Genomic DNA, 24,966 nt, shown 5'->3' on the forward strand with positions numbered 1-24,966 from the left:
CATTCATAAATATGCTGGGACCACTTTAAAATGCAATTATTATAGCCTTCAGGGTATTGTTCTGCCTCAAGGAACGTTTTATTCATTTGGTAATAAAAAAAATATAAACAGAGCTTGTTTTCAGGTAGGCTGATTTAATGGATGGGTGCAATGATTCTATCAGTTGTGGAAAATCTTGGAAGTCTGCAGTTCTTGAGAATATACCTTATGCAGCATCTCCATTGTACAACCTTTAGAAACCATTTGAACTCTTGTGCCATCTCCACAACCATATGTGTGCTTGTAATATGATTTGACAAACTCCAGGGCTGACACTTTACAGACACATCTATATCATCTTCAGAAGCCCTTCTGAAAGTAAAACATGTCCTACGGTCTGTAGAAAATTTAGGCTGAGATCATACATGTGAGTGTAGCTCAGGCCACACAGTATCACATCCTTCTCTTACTAGTAAGATGGGGTCAGTGCACACCATGAAGTACCAGCTGGATTTAGCTAAGGGTGAGAAAAACTCTGTTCACACAAGGATGAAGTGCATCCTTCTTTTCCTTCCCATGAGAACTTAAATCAGCTATATGTTTATGGTCTGAATTTCCATCCCCCCACTCCCTCCACTTTCTACTGGTAAGAAAAAGTAGCACTTTCATAAGGGATTTGACAGCTTTCTGGGAGAGGGTTTGAGATGGAGTGCAAGGGCAAGAGAGTAGTTCCCTGTGCCCCATTGAAAAAGGGACATGAGCATGTATAAGCTGTACTTACATCTCCTCATATCACTAACAAGAATCTGACTTTAGCGTAGGGATGTTTACTGTGTAAAATAGTCTTCCCTCTGACATCAGACATGCTCCAACATGTTTTATTTTTAGATGCAAGGTGAAGAATTAATTACAGCCAGCCCTTTGTATCCATGGATTCTTTATTTACGGATTCAACCATCTATGATTTGAAATATTGAAAAAACAATCCAAAAAGCAAACCTTTATTTTTCCTCTTTATATAAGGTACACCATTTTACTATGCTACTGTGCTTGTGCATCTGCAGATTTTGGTATCCATGGGGGTGGAGGTGGTCCTGCAATCAAACCGCAATGGATACTGGGGGCCTACTGTATTTTTGCAAACCTTCCTGATGTAGGTTGGTGTACCAACTGTTTCATAAACAATGTAACTATTGGGCCTTGGTTTTATGCACTACTTTTACATTGCATGCTTTATTGTTATACAGTCAGCCCTTGTACCCATAGGTTCAAGTAACCATGGTTTGATGATGATGATGATACCAAAAGCAAACCTTTGTTTTGCTGTTTTATATAAGGGGTGCCATTTTACTACCACATTGTATTTAAGGACTTGAGCATGTATGGTTTTGATAGCCATGTGGTCTCCTGGAACCAAATCCCAACAAATACCAAAGGTACAGTGTTTTGTAATCTTAATGTTTATACATTTTATACATCTATTTATGGATAATTAAATCATGAAAAAGACCTATTGCTGTTGCAGGTGATGGGCAAAACGATGCCCTCCCCTGCACATTCCTTGAACAGCAGCTAACTGAAGTGGCATCTGACTCTTAGTTCAATACTTATATACGAAGACAAGAGGCTAATTTAGAGGGTCTAGGGCAAAAGATGGGTAAAAGGCAGTCAGATTTTTTTCTGAGATTGCAAAGAACTAGGGAAATAGGAGACATCCACTAATTGGTGTGTATTAGAAAGGATATGGAATATTTTATACAGACTTAAGCTTCATATCTGGTTATATTTCAGAGAAAACAAGTTACAAGCAAATAGAATTAAATGTTTGCTGGAGGCTGGAATGCTTTAATTATAGAAACATAGGTTTTAATCAAAAGGTAGCAGCAAATCAATTCTCCAGTTTATGATACCAGTGAAACATGCTCAGATGTTTACCACTTTACCTTTCTAGATGCTGGTTTTCCTTCCTTCCTTCCTTCCTTCCTTCCTTCCTTCTGAATTGTAGATAGTGAATCTGAATACATTTCCATCTCCTCTCCCCCCAAAAAAATCCAAAACAAAATGATCATTTGGTTATATTTATGGCAGGGTGACCAGATGTCCTAACCGTTAAAGGAGAACAAGACACCAAAAAATGGAGGACATTTAAGAAAAAGAGAGGACATGACCAAATACAAAGCACTGATAGAAATATAAATAAATGCTTCTTAGTCACGTTCAAAATAGAGAACACCTTGTAATTCCTCCTGGACAGAAGGTTGAAATGTAGGACATGTCCAGGAAAAGGAGGATGTCTTGTCACCCTGATTTAGGGTGGTGTTCCCACAGGACCTAGAAGAATGAGCCTTCTTTATCTGAGTTGTCAGTCCCCTTCCATCCTTGATAGGACAGCAAACTGCAGCATCAATGGCCTCACAAGGCTAAGCAGCAGAAAGTCTGAAGTGAGAAGGGGCAGAGCTGAACATGTGGGGTTTTACCTGAGCCACATGTGCAGTACAGGATCTCAGACATATTGTTGACCCTTTCACTGAACATCTCAATTTTCTAGCACCCTAAATCAAGCTTTAGTGTTGTTTGATATTAGTTGTATTCCACTTCTGCAGACAGTGCTTAAATTAACACTAAGATCTATATTCTTGTTAATGCTAAAGAACAAGATTTTAATGCACACTTCACAAAGAATGAAATATTACTCTCTGAGTATATGTGTGTGTGTGTGTGTGTGTGTGTGTGTATGCGTGCAAGGGAGGTGAAGAGAAGGAGGAAAGGGAGGGAGGGAGGGAAAAAGAAAATAGTCAGCTGTGATGACATATTTAGCATATTGTCTCATTTGGCCCTTACAAGATTTTAGATCACATTATTTTAATTGAAAATCAGCTTAAGCCATGGGAGGGTGTATTTGTTGTTTTGGTTGACATTATAGTGAGGCCAAACCAATTTTCTAGCAGGTAAACTGATATATATGTAGCATCAGTGATAGCTCCCAAACTGGGATCAATTTTCCAAATACTTCTTGAACAGAGGGGCAGAATTCCTTGGGCGAATATACTTTCAAGGGAGATATTACCTTATCGCTTGATGTCTAACTTCAATAAAAATTAACAGGAAGCTTCCATCTGTGTTAATAAGAGCTGCTTTGGGCTATAAAACAGGATGTGTTTCATAAAAGTGTCACTGTTTGATTCCATTTGTACAATATTTATGGCAAAGGCTAACATTAAAAAGCCATCCTTAACTTAGACATGTGCTAGGACAGGCATGCCTGTTTTGAAAGACAGCATCTTGGGATCTGTCACCAAGGCCAACCAGTAACACCACAGCAACTTTGGAAAGGGAGGAGAGGTTGGATTATTATTATTATTATTATTATTATTATTATTATTATTATCCCATCCTTTCCCCAAAATAGGGAGTCTAGGCAGTACAATTAAAAACGTACATTCAATAATAGGATTAAATTATTACAATATTAAAACAAGTTACATATAAAAAGAATAAAATTAAATTAAAAAGATAGAAATGTTGAAAAATTATTTTAAAAGGCTACGTCCTACCTTTTCTTGGATGGTGTTCCTACTTCACTCTCACAGTTTCAACAGTCATACTTCTTTTCCAGAATGCTCACATTTCTAATTATATGCATAAAGGATGTGCCTCAGTTGGCTGAAGATCTTTTGAAAAAGCTACAGTTGTGTGTGCTAGACGCTGACCGTATGCAGTTAGAAAGAAGTATCCCTGAACTCACAATGTACTTCACAGACAGCCATGCACAAGATTTCAGACACATTGATTGTAATGCATTTGATAGTATGCTTAGTATTGCTAGTCTCTCTCTCTTTCACATGTGTCTTAATGTCAAGGGGAGCTTCTACACTGCAGGCTTTCTAGCTACTCTTGTTGAGCATCTATCATGTTATGTTACAAAGTAGCCCTCTTTACCATGGGTGGTTGTTGTTGCTTTTGTGTGTGCTTTCAAGCAACTTCTGGTCTATGATAACGCTTGGCAAGCCTATCATGGGGTCTTCTTAGCAAGGTTTGTTCAATGGGAGTTTGCTATTGCCTTCACTTGAGGCTGAGAGAGGTCTTGCCCAAGATAAGTCAGTGGGTTTCCATGTTGAAGTAGGTAATCAAATCTGGGTCTCTCAAATACCAATGCAACAGTCAAAGTACTACACCATGCTGGCTCCCTTTGAAATATCATTCTTTTAAGCTTATCGCACAGGCCCCTGTGATGGCCCTAGTGCAGAATGAAAGGGAGCGGGATGGGAACAGAATGGGGCAAGGGATGCATTTTACTGCACGCCAGAATGCCGCCGCCACTGCCGGAAGTTCCCATTCCATTCCTGATCTGTCCCACAGGAGGTGATTTTTAGGAACTGTTCAGAAGCATTCCTGAAAATTGCCTCCTGTGGGATGGATCAGGAATGGAATGGGAACTTCTGGTGGTGGTGGCGGTGTTAGTGTGCGGTATAATGCATCCCTTGTCCCATTTTATTTCCATCCCGCTCCCTTTCATTCCATGCCAGGCCCATCCCAGGGGCCTGTGCACTAAGCTCATTTGATTATTAAGGGTGTTCACACTGTTCCACTGAAGGAAGATTTCTCTTTCTTCTCTTTTAACAAAACACCCTTCCAAAGAAACTCTTGGACAGAAAAGGATCCTGGAATGGACTGCAAGGGGGAGGAGGAAATTGGAGAAGCTTCTGTTGCTGGCCATGTGTAACATATATATCCCTGTGGAACACCTCACCAATATGAAAGATTTCTCCAGCCACTCATTCCCACACAGAAAGCGCTCCCCCCACTTCCAGTGTCTGAAGAAGGGTTGAAAAACCAAGGAGCAGTTTTTGGCACAATACTGGGGTGAAAAATCAGCAGATAGTATATATGGAATGCATTTTTCTTGTCAAAGTCATTGTCAGTGGATGCGTTGGGCACATCCTATCAAACCTCCTCCACACAAATGATAAGATAATTGCGAAGACATTTCATATCCATAGTAGTCATTTATATCTGTATCTATATCTATATCTAAACCTATATCCATATCTGGATATAGAGAGAAAGGAAGAAAGGGAGAGAGAATGAGGGAGGATTCAGGAGGCGAAAATTAGCTTGCCAACTCTTGCACTGATCTTTACTCATTGATTTCATAGTCCCTACAAGCACATTTTAAAATAAATAAATAATTAAAAGTAAATTACTTTTCACTTCACTGTTTGCCGTGTAAGACAGATACCTGGTGGGAAATTTACCGTAATTAACATTTGCTTGCTCTGGACAGCTGCCTATTTCAAAATAATCCTTCTCGACTCCACTGAGCATTGTTACGGCTGACTCGGTTCAGTTCAGTTGGCTTTCTACTATTTAATTTTGACGTCCTTTAAATGCAGAGCATGTTATGTTTAGTGTTCATGCTGGAGCACTGAGCAAGCCGCTCTCTCATTTGTGTGCGAATGGGGGTGAGTTGGGTGCCTCACAAAGGATTCAAACAGATGCCTCCTTGGCTTTAATGATATTGCTAATCATCTCACTTATTCTCCAAGGATATTTTCTTATGCTTTACATTCCTGTCATGATACCCCTTCATTATTGCAGAGTGCTATTTTTGAATGTTCAAACTGAATCTTGCTTTATTCCTTTCTCTCTTTAAACTCACATGCTGTAAACTCCCTGTATATGCATAGGAACAGACGCCTGAGCAGACTGCATGAGGTAAATGAACAGGGTGAATGACATCTCTCTTCTCTCCTTGCCCCCTAAAAATTCCCCATTCCCTGCTGGAGCACTCTTGTCATTATATAGGGAGCAATCCTTTAATCTGCATTGTACTCCCTTCTACTCTTCCTTTTGGACGTATAACTGTTTACACTACCAGTGGAGCAGACTGAGAACAATGCCAGCCAAATCCTTTAGAAACAATGGCCTGTTACAGACTCCCAAAATAAAGCTGCTTTGGGTCTCCTTGGAGGTATGCTGTTTAAATGATGCATGGGTCCCAAGAGTCCGGAGGTCGCACCAAAGCCACACTCCAGTCCTAAGGACTAGAGTGCAGCTTTGGTGTAGCTTCCGGATTCTTAGGATGCATGCATAATTTAAACAGCATACCTCCAAAGAGATCCGAAGCAGCTTTATTTTGGCAGTGTGTAACAGGCCAATTATTTAATCCATTACCGGGAAACTGTGGCCCTCAGATATCACTGGGCTTCAGCTTCCTTCATCCTTGACCAATAGGCAATGCCAGTGAGGCTGAAGGGAGGTGGAGATCAATGATCCGAAGGGATCTTGTCAACATCCTTCTCGAATTGTGGTACCCAGAACTGAACACAATATTCCAGGTGAGTTCTAACCAAAGCAGAATAGAGTGGTACTATTACTTCCTGTGATTTTCTAGAAACTCTACTCTTATTGTTGAAGCCTAGAATTATGATTGGCTTTCTTAGCTGCCTCATCACATTGCTGCCTCATGTCCACTAAGAATCCTAGATCCCTTTTTCATGTAATACTGTCAAACCAGGTGTCAACCATCCTATGTCTGTGCATTTCATTTTTACTATCCAAGTGTAGTATCCTACATTTCTCCCTGATGTTTTGGCCCAGCTTTCTAATTTGTTAAGGTCATTTTGAACTCTGATTCTGTCCTCTGGATTATTAGCTACTCCTCTTAATTTGCTGTTATCTGCAAATTTGATAATCATGCCCACTATTCTTCTGTCCAAGTCATTGATAAAAATGTTGAAAAGCACTGGGCCCAGGACAGAACCCTGTGGCATTCCACTGGTCACTCCTCTCCAAGATGAAGAGGAGCCATTAGCACCTTTTGAGTTTAGCTGGTCAACCAATTACTAATCCACCTAAAAGTTCTATTGTCTAGCCCACATTTTACTTTTTTTGCAAGGATATCATGTGGGACTGTGTCAAATACCTTACTGAAGTCAAGATACATTATATCCACAACATTCCCTTAATCTATCAAACTTGTGACTGTATCAAAGAAAAAAGACATAAGATTAGTCTACACATGGACATCACCAGATAGGCAACACAAAAAATCAAATAGATTATATAATTAGAAGTAAAAGAAGGTAGAACTCAATAATGATGGCCAAGACTAGACCAAGCGTCAACTGTGGCACAGATCACAAATTACTCATATCAAAAATAAGAATATGACTCAAGAAAAAACAAAACCAGTGATTATATGAAAACATGATCTAAATAATATCTCAGCAGAATTTACTGACAACATAAGAAACACTACTAAACACAATAGACTGAGAACCAGCGGAACTATGGTCTGAAGCCAGGGATAGAATAAAAGAAGAATGCAGAGAAACACTTTGAATAAACAAACAAACAAAAAACAACAACACATGGATGACAGAAAAAAAGAAAACACTACAGTCTGCCCTCCCCATACGGGGGGATCTGTTCCGCCCCCCCCCCCCCGCCTATGGGGAAAAGAGCATATGCTCAAGCCCCATAGGAAATAGTGGGGCACATGCTCATTGAGTATGCACCCCATTATTTCTGCCTGGGCTTGCCTTCCACTTGAGCTCAAAGCAACGGAAGGCAAGCTCACCTATAAGGAGGGCCAACTGTACAAGCAATAAAGAAAAGAAGAGAAGAAAAACAAAAGGGAGATAGGAACAAACTAAGAATTATGAATGCAACAATACAACAGCTTGTGCGGAAAGATAAAGAAAATTACTGCAGTCAACAATGGAGGGAAATATAAGTCAACAACAAAAAGGGAAGAACAAGAGACCTATTTCACAAGATCCAGGAAATCAAAGGAAAATTCAAACCAAGGACTGGGATGCTCAAAAATAATGACCATTGAGGGCCTTCGCAAGTTCAATCTACACAATGAAGAAATATAAATAGTAAAATAATTCCCATACCTGGGATCAAACACTGATAGAAATGGTGACTGCAGTCAGGAAATCAGAAGATTATGGATGGGAAGGGTGGCTATGAAAGAACTAGAAGAGATTCTAAAATGCAAAGATGTACAACTTATCACAAAAGTTAGAGTCATCGTATTCCCTATTACCATGTATGGATATGAGAGCTGGACAGTTAAGAAAGATGATAGGAAGAAAATCAATTCATTTGGGATGTGGTACTGGAGACGAGTGCTGAGAATCCCATGGACAGCTAAAAGGACAAACAAATGGGTCTTGGAGCGGATCAAGTTGGAAACCTCCCTGGAAGCCAAGATGACCAAACTAAGGCTGCCATACTTTGGACACATCATAAGAAGGAAGGACTCATTGGAAAAGACAATAATGCTGGGAAAGGTAGAGGCAGGTCGGAAAAGAGGAAGGCCACATGCTAGATGGATAGATAGCTATTAAGGAGGTCACAGGTATGGGTTACAGGAATTAAGCAGAGCAGTGGAGAACAGGGGTCTTGGAGATGTCTCATCCATAGCATCACCCTGAGATGAGATTGACTTGAGGGCAGTTAACAACAAAACTAGCACAACTTGTTTCTGAGAAATCCATTTCAACCTTATGTAATCATGGCATTCCCTTCTAAGTGGTTACAGATTGTTTCATGGTCTTCTCTAGAATCTATCCTGGTATTTATGCCAGGCTGAGTGGTAATTATTTGGGCCCTCTTTTTTTTTCCTTTTTTGATTTTGGGGAAACATTTGCCCTCCTCCAGTCTGCTGGGACTTCCTCTGTTATCCATGAATTCTCAATGACAAAGTCTTTTTCTAATACATTGGTATATTGGTAGAAGACCAGTAAAATATTGTGCTAGAGAAGGCATCAGGGTAATCCTACTGTGGCTGTGGTGAGAACAGTGTTTTAATATATGTAGTGTGCTATGTTTCTGTTCAAACCACAGCTAATTGATTGGAATTTGTGGATGTATCCTAATTCATGAATTCCTCTTTCCAATCATTTTTTAAAAAATGCTGCTCAAGAACTGCTACTTGGTGTTCTAGATAGAAAATCTCAGAGTTACAACTGGTTTGGTGGTATTTCCATTTCTAATATCAGATGTGTGTCCATTCATCCTCTGGTTGAATAAATAAATGTTTGGCCAGTGGGGAGTGGGGAGTGGCATTGTTGGCGTAGGACAGTGTATATAACATTAGAGGGTGAGCAAATAAAAATACCTCTGATATTGTATTTCACCTTGAGAGCACCCAAAACTTGACCTAGGCCTTCCAAACAACATCCATAGACACGGATCAGAAAACATATGTTGGACCAGCTCCTGTAAATCTGGCTCTTCTCTGAATGGGCCCAAATGAGCAGAGGCAATGGGGAGATGTAGAACATCCAAGCCCTAGACTAGCAACAGTTTGAGGAGGGCCTGGATCTTCTCTGATATACCCTTTTGTGTCAGTGGGCTCTAGCACCTCTGAGTAGCATTGGCTGGCTCAGTCTAGCCAAGCTTAGTATTTCTCACAGTGCCAAAGAGTGATGCTGGGTCAGGACATTATGGAAAATTAAAATGGTTCCCAGCTAGATTCTTAGTGACGGAGGAAAAATAAAAAAAGTGTATGGGAGGCACCAAGTGTACTTCCTGGCAGCTGCCTTCTACATGCCAGGTGTTGTCCAGCCCCTTGAAACAGGATAAATGAAAATGATTTTTTCCCATGCATAAATGGCAAGAAAGTATTGAAGGATTATTATAATTCAGAAATATCACATTTCTACAGGGGTTTGTTTGTTCTTTGTTGTCCAGATGATTTTTTTGATTAACACCCTCTGTCTCTAATATCTCAGATTTCTAATTAGCTACTTGGTTAATTGAATTTTTAAAGACTAAAATTCGCCATCTGCTACAAATGGCAGCTGAATTAGATTATCTTTAAAAATGCTTTCTCTGGTGTTTCTGCCACGTAACTCCCACGGGGCATTGCTTTTCCTCGTTTTTTTCTTTTATGTTCTTTTTGCCTTGTGGTAGCTCAGTGATTATCTGGATAAATACCATTAGATTTGTTAAAGTTAATGTAATTGATCCAATTCCATGGGGTATTAATATTCCTATGAAATGCTGATAAGTTTTTGGCCAGAATCCTATTGGTTCTCAAACAGAGTAGACTCCTCAATCAATTGTTAAATGTTGAATCAATATGTAGGAAGATTCAATGGGTCTTCCCTAGTAAGGACAACAATAGGGTTGGGCTTTTATTTATTTTATCACCTTCTCCCTCATCATTACCATTATTAGTGAGATAAAGTGTAGCAGAGCCTGTTCCATGATATAGAAGCCTACAAATGTCACCTTATCCAAATTTCCTCCAGATGTTGAGTTTCAAATATATTAGCATTTCCCTCTTCCTGCCCCATGGAAAAGACAATTAGTACAAACATATTAATTTCTGTGTAAGGGTTTGTACACACTAAATATATATGCCAGATTCATCCTAGACCTGGTGTGATATGTCCAGATGACACAGGGCCACATCTACAGCAAAAACACTGTTTGAAGATATTAATTCATTTTAAGAGGATTCCCAGTATGGGGTTTAATACATCTTAATCCAGTTGTTTAGGTAGCAAAAGTGGTATCATCTCCCTTTCCCTGTCGTGAGCAGCACAAGGAACAGGGTGTATCTTTTTTGGAGTGACTCCCTCCTTGTTGGTCTTATGACAGGTTTCCCCATTCTGACCTAAGCAGAAGCAACACCACCTGACATTTTACATTTTAATAAGAGTCATATTAGTAACTTTTGTTCCCTGAACACATGAAACAGAACACAATTATTTTGCTTCTGTGAATTTCTTGATGAAGATGTCATAGAATCAAGGAATCATAATATTAGAAGTACCTCATAGGTCACTGAGTCCAGTGCAGTAAGTGCTCAATGCAGGAAATCCAGCTAGATCAGTGATGTCCAAACTCTGGCCTTCCAGATGTTTTGGACTTCAGCTCCCAGAATCCCAAACCATTGGCCAAGGTGGCCGAGGCTTCTGGGAGCGGAAGTCCAAAACAACTGGACGACCATCCACAGAAAGTGGCCCCACCTATCTGATTGGTTCCATGGTTGAACCATTCTTACTGTCATGATGTTCCTTCTAATGTTCAATTGAAAACCTCCTAAAACTCAAAACCATTAAACCTGGTCCCACCCTCTGGGGCAGCAGGGAATAAATCTTGTCTGCATCTTTCTGTGACCGCCTTTGAGAGCCCAATCATGTGATCCCCTCAGTTTTCTCTTCACCAGGATGAACATACCCAACTCTTCTTAAAATATATGAAGTCAAAGGCTTTCACGGCGACATCCATAGTGTGTGTGTGTGTGTGGGGGGGGGGCAGGTTCAGTCTATATGGCTGTGTTCTGGAAGAATTTATTCCTGACGTTTCGGCATTTTCAGAGAATGCTGGCATTCAAGTGACTTGGGTATATATACAGTGGTCCTTCCCTTATTTGGGGGTCCATTCTGGTCCCCCCACATAAGGGAAATTCCGTGTATGCTTGAGCCCCATTAAAGCCAATGGGGCTTGTGCTTGTGGCGACGTGGTGGTGCACACACACCATGGACACGTACACCGTTACTTTTTACGGCATGTGGCACTGCTTCTTCCGGCGCAGCTTCCAGTGTATGTTGGAAGCTGCATAAGGTGTGCCCACTTATGATGCAGGCACACTGTACTGTATGGCCCTTGGTTGAGAGGAAGTGATTTACATGTTTTGTGAGTAGCATTAGGGCAGGGGTAGGCAACCTTTTTGAGCCGGGGGCCGGGTTGCTGTCCCTCAGACAACTGGGGGGCCGAAGCCAAAAAAAAAAAAAATGAAATAATTTTTTAAAAAATTAAATACATAAATAAACCGGGACAAATGTTGGACAAAAATTTCAAATGGGGGACAGGTTTTTTTTAAAATGGAGGACACGCAAAAAAATTGCTGATTTTTAAAAAAATGTTAATATAAATGCATGTTTTGGAGGCTTCTATAGACAATTGCCCCCCTTGCCCGCCGTTTGCTCCCCTTGCCCGCCTCCTCCTGATAGGCCAAAGGCCCCACGCCCTCACGTGAGAGGCCAAAGGCTCCGGTGGCAATCGGCGGCAGGACCGGGCAGGGAATGTATTAGCTAGCTGCATTAGGATCTTTTGATTTTTTTTTCTTGATTTGACTGGAATGACTGTATCTGTAACTTGTAATCTCTAAATGTCCCTGGGGGAAACATAAGATATATCCTTTTGTTATGAAGATTCCTCATTTAGAATAAAGCTCTTTCCTTGGAAGTACTTCCTACTGAGCTACCAGAAAAAGTGGGGATCAGTTCATTTAGTGGTGGCAGGTTAGTTTGCTTAAGATGGTCTCAAGGGTCCCATCCAGCTGATGCAAAAGCAGGAAGGGGGCTCAGAAACCCATCACAAGCAGAAATGATGGTTAGGGGTTGTTCGAAGGCACATGTGTGTTAGACAATACAAAGTTTCTGCATCAACCATTAAATATGCAATAACTGAGAAGCTTAGATGAGATACTGAGAGAGGGAGAAGGAAAGGAGAGATCAGGTATCCACAGGTTTTGTTTCATCTCTAGAGATAAAGAAAAATATTAAGGCAAAATCAGCAAAACACTTCTGTCATCTTCTGGCAGTCAAAAGAAGGAGAAAATAGCAATTAAGTAAAACTTGTTTCTATCATACCAAGATGAAAGAGTGTAAAATAGGAGACATCGGATGCATTTGAATTATACCAATGTAGCAAGGATGAGAAGAAAGGACACCAGCAAAGCTACAAATGACAACAATCATCATAATGATGCATTTACAGAGTTGGATGGCTTTATCCTTTACACACCATTCTGTTGAAGAAATAAATGCAGTGTTAAAGGGTTACACTATGCTAATCATGAATGCTTCTTTATGTATTACAAAAAAGTGCATCTCTTTCTTCTTTTCAACTTGTCTTTAAAAATTTCCCAGCCTCCAACTCTACTTATCCCAGCAGAGGTTTGCTTCTGAAAACACTGTATGTGTAATTGGAGGGTTTTTTTTAAATAAAAAATACGATTGTTGTTATTTTTGAAATGACAATGTAAAATTGGATGTTAAAAGGTTTAGACTTCTTAAACATGCAATCCTAGACCCATTAATGTCTGTAAAAGCATTGACATTACCTTCTACATGTTGGTGCTAAGTTGGATTTAAGTCCAAAGTGGGAAGCATGCTGGTATTTGGTTAATTTCAAGAGCCCTCTGGCAGTGAGAGAAATATGTTCCTTTCCAAACAGCCTAATGTGAAGGAAAAAATAGGGAGAAGCACAAAGAGAAAGCGAGCTTCCTTCAGATGATCTGACTGAAATATGAAATCCACTTATAGTTAATATTTATGTGTAACAGTAGTACTGTAAGGCTGGTCACCTATCAGGTGAAGCATGTCAAATCTGCATGCTTCTTTCACTTAGATAGCAGGCCAGTGCAAGGTCTCACTTGTTTTACAAGGAGTGGGAAAATGTGGCAGAGACAGCAGAAAAGGCAAAAATATTTTCAATTTCCTCCTTCCCATTGCACTCCCCCCAAAATGGAGTAATTTGCAAAAGTTAGGACTTTAAACAAATGGAAAGAATTATTCCTCCACGGGACATGATTCTCCTCTAAAATAAGATATTGTGGCCGATGTTGCATGCCTGTAAGTCATTTCCAATTTATGGTGACCCCAAGGCAAACATATCACAGGGTTTTCTTGGAAAGAATTGTTCAGAAGGGTTTTGCCTTTGCTTCCTACTGAGGCTGAGAGAGTGTGACTTGCCCAAGTTCACCCAGTGGGTTATCCATAGTTGAGCACAGGTTTGAATCCTGTTATTATTTATATTATTATTATTATTAGTATTAGTAGTAGTAGTATTAGTATTACTATTATTATTACTATTTTCTTAATTTGGAGATTTATATCCTGCCTTTCTCCCAAAATGGGATTCAAGGCGGCTTACAATAATTTAAAAAGACAGAATTAAAACACTGACTACAAAAGTTAAAAATATAAATATTACTAATATTGAAAAGTTTAAAAAAACATAGCGAAATGTTCCCCAGAATCCTAGTCCAACACTCAAACCGCTATACCATGTCTGCATATGTTATATTAGAGATACCCCCATATCCCTTTAGTCAAAAATCTTGGAGTTTCTGTTCAATGATTGGGAGAATCATACATCTAGGGAACACAGTTCTCCTCTAAAACAAGAGATGATTGACTCTCACCTTATTTCAGCCCCCTAAACCTGTTTTTGTGTGCAAGGCAGAACACTTTCATTCTGAAAGACTGAGGCAGCCACAAAGGGTCTTGATCTCTGAATTTGGCAGCTATCTGCAATGTATGAATATAAGTTCCATTCTATGAGTGTTGATCTCACTGGGCTTTATCACACAGACGAGAGCCTATGAGAAAATGGTAGTTAAATGAGAGTTAAGTTAAATTCGAATTTAAACAAACAAACAAACAAGTTTATTGAATAGCCCAAGGGCTGTTTCAAAATACTCAAAACTTAGTAATACATAGTATACATAGTAATACAAGCAATGCCATACACATATGCAAAATGTTAATATAGTGCACTAAGTGCAATAAACCACAATAATATATATGTGTGTGTGTGTGTGTGTGTGTGTGTGTGTGTGTGCATATATATATATATATATATATATATATATATGAGAGAATAGCCTAAACATGCACAGCTTACATACAGACTATACAAATCTAAAAATATACAATATGTACTAAAAGATATATAAATAAACAGGTAAGAATAAATAACATTAAACATCCGACATCATATGTCAAATCTCTTCATCACCCTTACTATTAACACCAATCATCCCCACATATCTAGATCTCGACAGTGATGCTTTATGAAGGAACGGAGCTGTGGCAATAGAGATTTTTTAATCTTGTCCACTCACAAAGTATGATATTTTCATGTGAGTATCCCAGAACATTGTTCGTTTAATGTAGGGATCAAGGTATGGTCCCTTTCCTGTTGGTACAGATTACATCTAAACAAAATGTGTGCTAGATCCTCAGTTTTGTGGTCACCACAAATACAAGGTCGTTCATTATAAGGGATACCCTGGAATCTCCCATGTCTTACCATGGTATCAAGTTGGTCAAACCTAGCTTGGATGAATGCCTCTCTGAGATGTTTTGGGATCTGTATTTTTAGATAAGTTGGCATTTGAAAGGACTGTTTGTATCAGCTCAACGAATTTAAACAGAACAGTAAGAAATGAACATACTCAGTGGTCATGGAATGTCAACTGACTATTGGAGAAGAGGTGGTGGATGAAGAGAATAAGTGGAATGGGGTATGTTGGAAAAGGTCATAACTAGCTTGCTTGGTCCCTCAACAAAAATATTTTACATGAGAACTTTTTGTTTCAGGCTTCATTGAAAAATTAACAACAACTAACCGCAATTATAGTGAGCTCAGACTGACTGTAGTTTCTTATTCTAGAAACTTTCAATCTCATAGGTGACAGCAGCATGGGCATTTGGTTTGCTTCAAAACTAGGCAGTCTGAGCTGTTATAGAATATTGAAACATATATATTTTGAAATGGGAAGAATCTGGGCCATCTGCAGCTTTTCTGTCATAATTATTGTTGCAATCTACATCTGCTGTCTGCGAAAGATTAATAGGCAATCTTAAATAACTGTTTAAGCACTCACTAATTAAAATAATTGTTAGATGATTAAGATCATATAATTGTTAGCAATTACGTTATTGGATTTTAATATAGGGTGTGTGTGAGTTTGAATCCAAATCTTTAGACAAGGAATAATATGGTGTTTTACATTTTAAAGCTGGGTTAGACTAGGGAAAAATGTTCTGTTTAATGGATATTCACTATTCATCCCTTCCATTCATTTGGCACAATGACAGAATAAGCTGCATTATCTTTCCCAAGTATGTATTAGTCACTCAAAATGTAGAAAATAATGCTTAAGGCTGTTAGAAAATGACTAGAAGGGGACACAGTATGAGAATCTGAAGTGACAGAAAAATTGGTTGGTTTTTTTGGTCATTACATGCACATTTGGCTGTATAATATGCCAGCTTGAATTTTAATGTTTTCTAGTGAACATTATAAAGTCGAGTATCATTGCTTCAAAATATCACATTAAGTGTAATAAAACAATAGGGAGCAGTGGAAAGATGAAGTGTAACTTAATGGCCTCTTTGGACTTGGTTGCCTACATTTACTCAACATCGTAATGAAAATGTATAAGCTTGGATCAAAGTCGGTCATCCCTAGAACAGAACTACTGAAATCCCTGGGGTCAGCAGAAACTCAGCTGAGTTCAATGGATCCATTGTAAGTATGGCTAAGCCTGGATCTATATCATAAACAACTGCAATCTCCAGGTACTTACAAGCCTGAAACTTTAAGCATCCCTAACCTTTGGTTATGCCAGTTAAGACATGGAGTTTACTTCAGATGACATCAGAAAGCTCATAGTTTTTAACTTCTGTTACTCTTTTAATGTGATTTTATATTGTTTTAGGTCATTTTTACTGGTTTATATTTTATTGTAATGTTTTTTAAATCTGTGAACTGGCTTGGGTTCCTTTCGGGAGAAAGGCAACATAAATTAATTAATTAATTAATTAATTGGGTGGTTTCTTTGGGCCCTGTGGTCATGTTTTGGAAGTATTTATTCCTGACATTTCACTTGCACCTGTGTTTCGTATCTTCAGAGAATGGTGACATGAAAGTGAGTGGGGCATATATACTGTATACTGTGTGACCATTGGTTGGGAAGAAGTGATTTACATGTTAATCTGTGTGTTGGTCTGTTATTGAATGGCAAGGCCTCATAGTGGAAGGATATGAATAAAAATTATTATTATTATTATTATATGCAAAGGGGATTTGTGTCTGTTTAATCAGTAATCCATTGTCTGCTGGGAAACCCCCTGGGTGGTGTTCATTCAGCATGGGCTAAGTCTTAATTTTGGTGTTTTTCAGGACTGGTACCAAAACACCAAAATCAAGACTATATGCCTCACTCATTTTCATGCCACCATTCTCTGAAGGCGCCAGCCACAGATGCAGGTGAAATGCCAGGAATAAAGTGCTGTTTTGTGAATTTTCACTTCTTGGGAAGTCATTTTCTGTGAGCACAGATTTTGTATACTGCCTTGTTAGGACAATGACAAAGTACAAAATACTGTAAAAGTTTTCAAGTTGTCCAGAACTCAAGGTGGGATGTTAGGGGGGGAAACAGGGCTGAGGGTTAGGGAGCTAGACAAGATGTAAAGGTTCAAATTTAAAGGTGGGTTTGGGTGGTTGCCTAAGCACCTGTCTTAACTGGGTAAGACAGACATTGGTCTACCACTAAGAAGATGAAGTTGGACTGAATTCAAATCCCACTCATTATAGGAATGCTGAAAATTGTGTATCCCATTCTGGATAAAATTCCAGTAGCACATGGCTGCATCTCTTGACAGGAAGGAACTTTGATCTGGCACATCGTATCTTCTCCTGAGCTAACTTCTTTTCCCCTCACTCTTTTCCTTTTCTATTTGGTAGATCTTAGCCAGCAGATCATTTCTTGCACCAGACTTCTGTGTCAGCAGAGCACTGAATTTCGTTGGCTGAAATGGGTTCCACCATCAGTAGAGGCTAATCCCACCTCTTTATGGATGTCACATCTCCAAAATACGATTGCATTACTTATCAGGTACATTTTTGCTTAAAGTAAAGTGCAGCCAAATTCAGGTTGTGCGTAGGATTGCTGGGACAAAGGAACAATCATGCTTAAAGTGACGCAAATCTTTGACAAAAGTTTTATTATAGGACATACATAACAAGGAATGTTCTGGTGTGAATATCAAAGGGGCAATACCACTGTAGATGTCCCTGCTATTCTTGCAGGTTTCTGACACTGCAGTCATATCAGTATTACGAACCCAACTAAATAAACCTTAGTGGCTAAATCCCAGAGACCTGAAGTTATATGAAAAATGCTTGTTAGATTAATAACTCCACAGCAGAGATTAATGTTTCTCTGATGGAGAGCATGAGGCCACTGTAACTATTAATGACAGGGGTGGTTAATAATAGGTTATAAATATCCCAGGTCAAACACAGTCAGAATTACTTAATTTTGAAGATAAATTTGGCCTTTTATGGCTGCAAAATCCAAGTAATAATTACAAAATTATTAGAGCTCTGGTTCTCTGGATTAGAGAGATCCTATCAAGGTGAGAGACCAACTATGCATTTGGGAGATTCAGGAGAAAAATATAATTCAAGTACATTCATTTTTTAAAAAGTGAAGTCTAAGGAACATTTCACCAACTTTTGCTTACCATTTGCCATCTCTGAGATAAGACTAAGATGAAGTGGATTTTGGAAAAGTAGTTTTTTGAACTAAGCTTCCAGAATTGCTAAACCAACATGGTGACTGACCATGGATGGGCATGCGTAGTCTTCCAATTGTATTAAAATGAAAGGCACATTTTAATTATAGTCTAGGGAGAGACAAATTCACAGCCAAACAATGGCTGGAATCTTGTTTGGTATGTAATATCTTCCCTGATGAAGAAGCCAGCGGAGCTTCGAAAGCTTGCAACAAATATATTGTGCATTTTGTTCTGGCCAATAAAAGTATCACTGTTTGGTGGGGTTTTGTTGGAATTTACTAAATTGCCAACACAGTTACCCCCTGCATGTTTTCAGTGAGCATGTTCAACATGTTTCTGCCCCCAAGTAGATTTTTCTTGTTTTGTACTTGTACAAACTTTGGGGTTTGTTCCAACACAAAGTTTGACAGGTGAAGTCTCTTCCTTAATGTGCCTGTAATGTCTATGTCTCCAGTAAAAACATATTGATCAGGGCTCTCTCTCTGGAAAAAAAAAGTAGTCCATCAGTTCAAAGGATCAAGATGGAAAGAAGCCATTCTTTAAAATTATATTTGGAGCCTTAACCATCAGGAACCTGTCAACAGCTTTTGGAACTTCATGTATAAGTAACTATAATAGACCCTCAGTGAGAAAAGTGAAAGAAAATTCCTAAAGATTAAAATTTTATAGTGTACTTGGGGAAGGCAACATTTTACATTCACTTTGTGACTACAACCTTCTTTTTTTGTTCCCTCATCACCAAAATAGCAAAAACAGTTAAAGTTCGCTATAAGTATTTTTCATATGTGTAATTATTTAAGAGTTGATGACGGAAGATAAAATGCATTGTCAGTTTGAAAATTACGTGATGGAAAGAACATTTGAAATTCTGTTTGGTACTATCAGGAACTGTGTATGTTTGGAGCTGGGACTATTTTAAGAGGCTCACAGTTTCTCACAACTCTCTCAAAGAGTGTCCCTTGGAATATAAAAGCAGACTTTCCCTTGGGATATAAAAGCAGATTCATGGGTCTCCCTTCAGTGTTGCTCATGGCAGTCTTGCCACGGTTATCTATGTTCTTGTGGTAATATGCAGATGTGATACTGCAACATGCATGATGCTGTTTTTATAGACCATTTGGAACATTTTAGTAGAATATGCTGACATGCTATTGAGCAGAGCTGAGCTGAAATGTCATGGAAGGCACATCTGCGATAACATTTCTGAAGTTCTCTTTTCTTTCCTCACACATCACTGATAAAAGATAACCACATGTCAGAATTTTGTTCTCCATCATTTTTCATGCCATCCATCTTTTCCTTTATACACAATATCTGGAGCACTGCAAAGGACAGAAAACTTTGGGCAATCTGACAATTTTAGGAAACAAGCTGCAGTACAGCCACAGATAATGGTGAATGCTACACTTGAGAAATAATTTTTGATCAGTAGATTCCTCATATACAGCGTTTATTTCATCTGGATTAAAGGTAAAATGTTGGCTCTCATCCATCCCAAAGTTTGCTCCAGATACTGTTTAATTCAAGATTTCCACATAGTGTTCTCCAGGATTAAAAAGAGGAAATAAGAGTTAGATGTGGTCACATCACATGCAGAAATCCTGCAGGGAGATGTGTAGAGCGTAATGCTCTGTATGTCAGCTTTGTGATGCCTCCTTCAGACATCTTTCAACCTCAGGAATATTACTATAGTCATTTGCTGGCCAAAGGAGAGAAAGGGAAAAGTAACAAGTCAGTGATCCTGGACAGCCATCTCATTTCTCTTCTGCTGGCAGCAGTGAGTAAATACCCTGTTGACAGTCTCCTACCCTCAGCCATGGCATTGTTGCTGGGTGTTTTTTGGGGTGAGGTAATGCCAATTTGGGGAACTCTTATTTATTTATTACTCCACCTTTGTCTCAAAGTAGGATCCTAGATATGTCCTTAGTGCCTAGCACGATGAACTGGCATGCCCTTAGTTCCTAGCTCTTAGCACAGTACCCTCCCCTGCAAAAAGATATACATTTGCATAACTCTGAGTTACATACACAAATGTCAGCACCAGCATTCCATCCAAAGGGTAGGCAGATGTTCTCTTTCATATAAGATAATCCAGAATTTCCATAGCTGCCTAGGATGTAAATAAACTGGGAATATAAATCCTCACTCGTCTCACCCTCACATGTAAAAATGGGATGCCACATTATTCTCCTAGCCCCACAAGAGGCTGAGGCATTTTGTAGTGCTCTCAACAAGAGAACAAGAATAACTTTTTCAATTGCAAGTTAAACACAATTCTGCAAATTAAGCAATATTGCTCAATTGCACAAAATTATGATGGCTGCAGCTTTCTCAGACAGCCTTTTAAGGTTTTGGGGAAGCAAGTGTGGCATTTGCATCTTTTTAAACAAGCAAACATTTTTGTTGTTGTTCTCTCTGTGTATATTAATGCTTTGCTTTGTTTCTCAAAGGGAAAGGACACTAGTTTTGTGCAAAGATACATTTGCACAAATTATAGATACCTTGCTAAGAAAACGCATACACATAGTTCCTCTTTATTGTCTCAGTGAAAAAAGTTTCACATGGCTTGAGAATTTCTTAAGTATATTCTCAAGTCAAGAGAGCATTAATGAGCAAAACCAAGAAATTTAACAATACCTCTTACATCTGTATGTCAGGCTTGCCACTGTTGAAAACATTCCTGCAGAGTGAACAGGAGACTCAGGAGCAATCTGGGAATGAAGAAGTAACCTGCCTGGCTATAGATGCTGTCTCATTGGGATAAACAACTGACCAGTCATATGAGGTGGATACATGTGTTGAGAACAAATGGAGGGAGGTAATGATATTCAGAGAGCAGCCATTCAAGTTAAAGAAGTGTAAGATAGGGAAGTGGAAGATAACTGCACTATCCTGGAGGCAAGTTTACAATATGGGATTAGTCACCCCCAAAACTGTCTCCCATCCCATAATCTGGATAGCCATGGCCATAACCTCCTTGGGTTGAAAATGCTGCTGCTTAATGCCAAGTTGATGAATGATGAAACAGCTGCTATTCAGGACTTGATGCTGGAGAAACAAGCCAACATAGCCTGTATTACAGAGGCATAGAAGATACTGCACTTCTTTTCCTTCCAGCCTCAGCACAGGCTGAAACTTTTCTGGGGGGAAATTAAAACAAGTGTTTTTGTATGCATCCCATGCCCAGCCCAGAGGCACTGAGTACCCAATTTTGGCATCCCATCCCCACTCATTACTTCTCTGACACTTTTCGAAAGAATGGAAAAGTCCCATTCTTTCAAAAAGAGCCAGAGAAGTATGGATCGGGGATGAGATGCCAAGATTGGGTACACAATGCCTCTGGACTGGGCATGTAGGCATGTGAAATCACCCATTTTAAAAAATTCAAATGTTCCAGTCCACATTGAGGCTGGGAGGAAAAGAAGTGTGATAATCTCCACAGCTGGAGTGGGGAAGTAATCTTTCTCAGTTTTTCCTATCAGAGTTCTCTACGCAGTAACAGGCAACAAAATGCACAAAATATGTCCTGGCTTGGCCATGGAAACCAGCTGGTGACCTTGGGCAAGTCACACTCTCTCAGACTCAGAGGATGGCAATGGCAAACCCCCTCTGAAGAAATACGCCAAGAAAATCTTGTGAGAGGTTTGCCTTATGGTCACCATAAGCTGGAAATGACTTGATAGCACACAACAACAACAAAACAACAACAACAACAACAACAGTTTTAAAATACTCTTTAATATTTTAAATGAATAAAATGCTCACTTGCTTGTTAAACTTTATACGTTTTTATGCTTTTGTATATATTTTTTTAATTTGTATCCTTTTGGAACGCCTGAGGGAGTTAGGTATTGGGGGCATTGTGCTCCAATGGCTCCATTCCTACCTCTCAGGCAGATTCCAGATGGTGATGCTGAGGGACAGCTGCTCTTCAAAAAGAGAGCTGACATCTGGCGTCCCTCAGGGCTCCATTCTGTCCCCCATGCTATTTAACATTTACATGAAGCTGCTGGGAGAGATCATCTGGAGACATGGGGCGCGGTGTTATCAGTACACTGATGACACCCAAATCTATTTCTCTATGTCTCCGACTGATGCAGTGACTAAGGATGGCATTTCTCCTCTGAATGCCTGCCTTGAGTCGGTAATGGGCTGGATGAGGGAAAACAAACTCAAGTTGAATCCAGAGAAAACGAAGGTACTTACGATAGGTACCCCTGCGCTGGGGAAGGAAATTTGTCAACCAGTCCTGGATGGGGTCACACTCCCCCTAAAGGACAAAGTTCGCAGCTTGGGAGTACTCCTGAACTCGTCATTACAGTTGTCATCTCAAGTTGATGCGACAGCCAGGAGTGCCTGCTATCAACTTCAGTTGATACACCAGCTGCGTTCCTGCCTGGACCAAAGGGACCTTGAAGCAGTGGTACATGCACTGGTAACCTCTCGTCTTAATTTCTGTAATGCGCTCTACATAGGGCTACCCTTGTGCCAAGTTCGGAAGCTCCAATTGGTTCAAAACATGGCAGCCAGATTGGTCACTAAAACTCCTAGATTTGACCATATATAACACCTGTATTAAAATCACTTCACTGGCTGCCAGTTAGCTTCCGGGTGCAGTACAAGGTGTTGGTTATTACCTTTAAAGCCCTATATGGCTTGGGCCCGAGTTACTTGCAGGAATGTCTCTCCTTACACAATCCTCCCCGCACTCTCAGAGCATCTGGGAAAGACTGAACATGACTTCCCAAAGAACTTTTATAGCCGCTGCCCCTAAGCTGTGGAACAGCCTGCTGGAAAAGATCCGTCTTATCACTACCTTGGATGCCTATAAGAAGGCAGTCAAGAAGGAGCTCTTCTGGCAGGCCTACTCTCCTGAATTCACTTAGGATATTCACCCTTTAATCCTCGAGGATGATTCTCTGTAAATAACCACTGTAAATAACCACTGATGTATTTATTGGAATTGTTGGATTTTATGACTGTAGTGTATGGTTTTTATCAGGTTGTAAACCCACCTCGATCCGTAGGGAGAGGCGGGGCAATATAAATAAAATTATTATTATTATCATTATTATTATTATTATTATTATTATTATTATTATTATTATTAATATGTTGATAGCCACCCTGAGTCCCTATACTAGGAGAAAGGTGGGATATAAATAAATAAAATAAATGCATAAGTAGAGACATTTCTTTATGGTCAACCTGTTGGTATCATACTAAATGTCAACATCAAGGAATGGTACATGCCACTGTGCCACTTTAAGAGAAAATAAGAATTAAAATGTGCATTCACCTAAAAGCAAAACTAAACTCATAAACAAATAAATAATAAGAGATGGAAGAAGTGAAAGCATACCAAGGAATTACCAGATGAAGGGAGGGATAATTGATAGAGGTGGGGACTGCCACAGATAGATAATAATGAATTGATACAGCAGCGGATGGCAAGTTAATTAAAGAATACATTTGGGATGATTTAGATGGGAAATTGGTTTGCCTTGTATGAAGTTTAAATTCAAGTAATTAGCTCTAACTTAGTATCTGTTCATATAAGCTTGTGTCAATATTATGCTAATATATATATTACCTTCTTGAATGGTGTATATTCTCTTTCTGGGCAAAATCAAAGTGGCCACCCTATGGAAATGGGGTAGAACATGAAACACCTCAAAATACATGGGGCTGAACAGGAGCCACAGAAGGAAACCTTGTGAGCACCCCAAAGGGGAAACCATCTTACATTAGCTAGGTGATTTAGACATCTCTAGTATCAGTGGCCACTGAGAGGTCCAGTATACTGAATAAAGTCTTCACTCTTAATGCCACCCTATTTTTTCGTACATTTTTTATTTCCTGACTGCTATGATCGGATTCAGAATGTCCCATTCCTGTCCACTTTAGCTTGATTACCCCTAGTATTGCAATGTTTAAACTTTCCATTTCTTGTTTTACTAAATCTAGGTTCTCCTGATTCATGTTGCTCACATTCCATGTATTGAGCAGCTTCAGACTTTCCTTTTGCATGTCATCAGCTGAATATACTTTCAGCTTGAGCCCAGTTGCACCGTTAGCCACAGTACTACTCATAGCTGTCTTCTGCTCTACACCCATAACTCATTGAGTGCCATCCAACCTGGGTATCTCATCCTCTCATGTTTCATTTTGGATTATCTCATCACCGGGTTTTCCTGGTAAAAGATGTTCAAAAGGGATTTAGCATGCCTCCTTCATTGCAGTACTAACAAACATTAGCTATGGTGCCACTGCTGTTGTGTCTGAGAGATCTTTTGCTAGTCCATCCTCCACTACTACTACTACCCAGTAGCTGTGTGGCACATTTAGTTTGACTGCTTGGGAAGAAAGGCAGTCTGCTTTGGGAGACCCTACCATTAGGACTGGTGCCATCAGCATAGTATCCTGCTTCACTGGTGCACACAGCCCCATCACCATGGTTAGATACTTTTGCTTCTCCTGCTTTCTTAAAAAAAAAAGGTCATACTTGGGCTTAAATGAAATTGTGAATGTTATGCATTACACGAGTTACTAAAAGCTATGCATTTTTGTTAGTCTAAAAGTTAATTTTATCTTAATTTACACCTTTCTTTCCCCCCAAAGTGGGTAATAATGCTATCAT

Source organism: Sceloporus undulatus, chromosome 7 (assembly GCF_019175285.1).
Source record: "Sceloporus undulatus isolate JIND9_A2432 ecotype Alabama chromosome 7, SceUnd_v1.1, whole genome shotgun sequence".
In the NCBI taxonomy this organism is placed as follows: domain Eukaryota; kingdom Metazoa; phylum Chordata; class Lepidosauria; order Squamata; family Phrynosomatidae; genus Sceloporus; species Sceloporus undulatus.